We start from the raw sequence: 5,000 nt of genomic DNA, 5'->3' as shown, positions 1-5,000 counted from the left end.
CTGTTTGCCGTCCAGTTTGATCGTTAATTTATTGTTTCTGTCTGACTTGTTTCAGTTTTTAATTTAGCTTTAATCTCTTGTATGACTGTTTTTTAAAAATATTTCATTATGTAGGAGTGCTCATGTGGCTGTGAGCTTGCTCCACACAATGTTACATTTTCATAAAGGTGAAAAAGATGAAAAAATAATATTGATGAAAAATAAATAGTGATATTATGGAATTCATATAACCTTTTATAAGTTAAGTTATAAGATAAAACGTGAAACGATTTTTTTTTTTTTTTTGGGGGGGGGGGGGGTATGTTCTCTTTTTACATAAAAGTAACTTCTGTAAAACTTGTAAAAACACTTCAATTGAAGTCGTATTATGTAGAAGAATCCTCCCTCGCAACCCCCCCCCCCACATACACATCTTACCATACCCGTTTTAAGGTGAAAATACCAGGGGGAAAAACAACCCTAAAGCCATATCGATCTGCACTAGATCTAGTTTGCATTACTCTTTTCATTGTTTCTTAACGTTTCCCAAGGGGGTCTCTTGTCTCATTACGCTTAGCGCTCGGAGCTTGTCACCTCGTCCCAAATGCTCAGATCACTCAGCGTATTCATTTTGTCTTGTTCAACCGTTAAGTTGGAAATCCCACCTACGAAGTTTCCAAAAACATTTAATAATTATAGCTACGTGAATAAAATGTGATCTGGTTGGTCTCGAATGTATTTCTCTTTAACGTGATAATTCTTTTAATGGCAGAATACAATAGAAATCTAGAGTTCAGTAGAACAGACATAACCAGTCTACGTGAGCAAACTCTACTAACGTATAATCAAAATATTGAACCCACGTCTCATCCATTGTTTTAACTCGATGGGTATCTTCCAATTTTAATTTGATAGGTTCTTGCAATAGTCAACTCTTGGTTTTTGATCTGGTGTCAAACGTCGAGGAACCCACCTTACTGGTACCTAGGATGATGTGTAGACTATTGTGCAGGACCCTTTCTATGAATCCTATGCACATTTTGATTGCACTTAATAACTATTACTCATCAATTTTCAATCACCTGTTTCTTCACTTTACCCGCATATACCCCCGTAACAACAATTGTCGGACACCCGTCTCGGGGCTATTTTAACCAGATAAACAGCCCGATTTGAACTTGCTTTTCCAATATTTAATAGTTTCATAAGGACATTTTTCAGCAAGGTTAACACTTAATTTGTTCCTTTTCGTTGGTGAATTTTACTTGCCCTGTTTAAACTGAATTTAGACATTTTTATTACGGAGCGATGTTCAAAAGATTCCTTTGTTGACGTTGTTTCCATTAATTATGGCGTTACCTTTTTTGATATTCAAGAACTACGAAATCACATTCCCATATCTTCATTGCTGTACATCAATCCTTTTATGACCAGTGTAAAGACTGACTATAATTGTATGCCCCTCGTAGTTAAGTGTATTAAAAATTCTGTATGGATCTCTCAATTTTTATTGTGCAGGACACTTTTCGAACTTTAATTATTTATTGTTCGCCGATATTTATTGTGCCGTCGTTGCAGTATTGGTTAGCTGGGAATACTCTTTAACTTTGGAGAAATGAAACGCTCTTCAGGGCTCAAACAGTGAAACAGAAACATTATGTGACAGCAAAGTATATGAATTATAGCCTTTTTTATCACTCTGCCTAATAAAAGTATTGTTTTCAAAACACCCACATAGCATGTGCCATGTTAATCGTATTTGATATGCCTGTGGAATAGATCGTACATGCAGTTGCATTGAGCTGGATATGAAGGCTTGACACACTCTTGCGCCAGACTTGGCTCATTTTTTTTTATAGTGCGTCGGTTGAAACAAATCGAGTTAAAGAGAATGTCTGTCTACCGTTCCGACAGTACAGTGTTTTAATTTATTTATTTACTTATTAACTTATTAACTTGGGCATTTATTCATTTATTTATTTATTTAATTTTACTAATTTATTCATTCATTTTTTTCATTTATTCATTAAAAAATTGTTTTTGTTTTGACCACCGCAGACGTTTTGATATGTCACTTTAGTTTCAGACACTCGAGTTCAAACTGGGGAATAGGGTATATTTCATTAGATGTAACTGTATGTCTGAAACATTAAATTATCTTAAAATAATTTCATCCTGTAGAAGGGGATGTACAAAATTGTAACACCCACGCTGGAAAAAAATCGGCTACAGGAAAATAAATTACTCGAAACTCCCACATGCAGTGTGTAGGACGGTGCAATAAGAGTCAACCCCTGAGAGAATTCATCAATGTAGCGACGTGCATAACAGACATTGGTTTTTTAAAAATGCGTCTCGTTTTCTACGAATATATCCCCTCAATAAGACATTTTAATATCGCAATATTATGGATTTACGTTGAATGTCTTATTCCTTTGACCTTAACTGGATAGGAAATTGCTTCTGAAACCCTAAAACATTATGTCTCTTGAAAATGAAATTTAAAAAAAACTTAAAATTTTTAAATATCAAAACAAACAAACACACGCACACGCACACACAATCAAACAAACAAACAAACTAACAAGCAAGCAAGCAAGCAAGCAAGAAAGCAAGCTAGCAAGCAAGCAAACAAATGACTGAATAAATGAAAATCAATACATGCATAAACCGATGTGAGTAGAGATTAAGAACATGGAGTTGAACGCATTGAACTCTATCATAATATTGAGCGTGATCTTTCCCCAGCTTGCCGGAAGCCTATGCGTGAGCAGACACGTCAGAGTGAGTGTGAATAGAGCGATGACGGAGATTGCAGCACGCGAGGTTTCTCACCACTGCAACTTGGGACCCAACAGATGGCGAGGGGAGGTAACTGCATTTCTCTCCTAACAGAAGAACTTGGATACACCGCGATGTCTGTCACCGTCAAAGAGGTTGCTGTCAGATAACACCAACTTATCTCGAAAAGCGCGTTATATATAACTGTGCACGTTGCTAGAAATAATGCCATTCATATAAGAATTGTTTCCTGAATGAACTGTGCAGGTTTTTGATTGGCGTGGATTATTTGTGAAGCCAGTTGCAAATGTAAGCTCGTTCGGATTTGATTAACGACTTTATAAATCTCTGTGTTCATCCTTCACGCCGGAATTCTAATTAATTAGTCGCCCCTTCTGGCAAGAGAAGTTGGACCTGTCAATTGCGTGCACGTACGTGCGTATGTGATGTCAGTGTTGTATCAACAGGGACTAGTGCTAATTGTTTGGCTGGAGTATCAAACTATGGTGTGGTCTCTGCGAAAGTTGGACTGATGAGATGTAAGTAATTATAAGCACGTTTGCTGTCCGTCATCTACATGCATCTTATTATTATAACAATTTTGTCGTGATGAGGATGTAGAGGCCTCCAGCCGGCCTGAAGATGTACAGATCTGATATCGAGATAACTGGGGTCTCAAATCCCCCTCTGACAGGACTCCACACATAAGCCGAAACCCCTCTCTTGTTGGAGTGGTTTCTTCTCCTAACGCATTTCTTTCGTGATAGTCGGCCTCTCTCTCTCTCTCTCTCTCTCTCTCTCTCTCTCTCTCTCTCTCTCTCTCTCTCTCTCTCTGTCTCTCTCTCTCTCTCTCTATCTCTCTCTCTCTCTTTCTCATCCCCCTTTTTTGTTGTTGACAAACTGGGCTTGCAAGAAGCCATTTTTGCATGGAGCTCATAAAATGATTTTGAGCAGAGTAGCAAACATTATTGTAAATAATACATGTACCCGTTGAACCGGAGACTTAAAAGGTGAGTCATTCACATTTTAACTCTGACTCGAGTCCATTTCAATCTGCACGCAAAGAAATGGAAACATTAATTTCTCTGCACAACACACACGGTCAGTCAATGCCCCATTGAGAGATTGGAAACAGGCGTCTTTGCGTTGCAAAATGAGGTTATATTTTTGCCTAATTAAAAAAAAAATAGTAACCAGCCAACCAACTAATTGAACGTGAACCCGCCTAATTTTGTTTTTTGTTTGTTTTTTCCTTGAACGGAATTTCTTCGGGGTGGGGGCAGGGTTGGAAGTGTTTCGTATAGAACTATATTATGTCAGATTTAGCCAATTGAAACTGAGGTCTGTTCTCAGAAGGAAAAACTGTATGAAAGCATCAGATTTATTAGGTGCAAGGCAGAAGGGTTGAATTTAGACTGCAAATGTTTTTTGCTCCCTGAGCTTTGGGAGTCAAGGAAGTACTTACATATTGGTCTCTCAATAATTACTGTTGCTGGCTTGTTTCGAGATCATAATATTAACTCGTATTTTTTGCTTCAGCGATTCGAGTCTTATCAGCCAAGCGCTTTCTTTGTATCTAATCTCACTAGCCAATCTCCTGTAATCATAACTCTGTCATGGTACAGCGGACACGATATTGATAAAATAACATGTGTGGCAATTGCAAGCTGCTGTCAAAAGGACGAGTCTGTCATAAGGATAAATGGTACAGACAAAATGTCAGAGTGACACGTGAGCATCGTGATTTTTAAAAAACAGATAATTCTTTTTTCGTAACAGTAACGGTATAATATAGTATGGTCTGTATTGTGTAGTATACGGTAGTATAGTGTGAAATGGTATTGTTTAGTAAGGTGTGGAATGGTGCTGTATACTGCAGTATGATGTGAATTGCTCTGAAACTTATTCACATTTTAACTCGGAGGCTATTTCAGAGATGAGGTTCCGGGTAAGCCAAACACACACACACACACACACACACACACACACACACACACACACACACACACACATACACACACAAATACGATAAAATTACCAAACTGGTTGAAAAAAGTCAGTTTCTTCAATTAAGTTCATCATTTTGACGAGCGCCTGATTTCACCACACTGCATCATAATTGCAAGGGTGGGCAAGGGCTAGGCATATCGCAGCAATTCAGAACTATTACCTGAGAACTAAGAGAGAGTTTGGTCCACAGAGTAAATACTGAATTTTGTGCTTTTACGTGTGTGTGTGTG

General features: G+C 37.9%; 1 protein-coding gene across 1 annotated transcript in view; it reads left to right on the top strand.

Moving 5' to 3' along the window:
- The first annotated feature begins 2,761 nt into the window (after window positions 1-2,761).
- The window catches only part of LOC101863044, an 85,946-nt gene continuing 83,707 nt past the window's right edge, over window positions 2,762-5,000 (top strand). The window contains exon 1 of the mRNA XM_005104522.3: window positions 2,762-3,299. The gene's annotated coding sequence lies outside the window, so the exon portion shown is untranslated. The remainder of the gene's footprint in view (window positions 3,300-5,000) is intronic.

Source organism: Aplysia californica, unplaced genomic scaffold (genome assembly GCF_000002075.1).
Source record: "Aplysia californica isolate F4 #8 unplaced genomic scaffold, AplCal3.0 scaffold00423, whole genome shotgun sequence".
Lineage (NCBI taxonomy): Eukaryota > Metazoa > Mollusca > Gastropoda > Aplysiida > Aplysiidae > Aplysia > Aplysia californica.
This window is presented reverse-complemented; position numbering and strand designations above follow the sequence as displayed.